The following is a 212-nucleotide window of genomic DNA, read 5'->3' on the forward strand; positions in this document are numbered from 1 at the left end:
ACCATAACCAGATTCCTTCTTCCACACCAGCAGGAGGAAATCCGAGTCCTCCCTGGCTGCTGACCTGGTGACGCCTCCCGTGCACTCCCACCCTTCGAGTCTCTCCCTGAACGAGATCGAGGCAGAGGAAACCGGACTTCAAGGTAAGGGCCTCCGTCAGCTGAATGCCGAAAACGTAAACACAGGAATTTCGAAGCGGACTTTGGTGGGCA

The sequence above is a fragment of the Penaeus monodon genome, chromosome 15, assembly GCF_015228065.2.
Source record: "Penaeus monodon isolate SGIC_2016 chromosome 15, NSTDA_Pmon_1, whole genome shotgun sequence".
NCBI lineage: Eukaryota > Metazoa > Arthropoda > Malacostraca > Decapoda > Penaeidae > Penaeus > Penaeus monodon.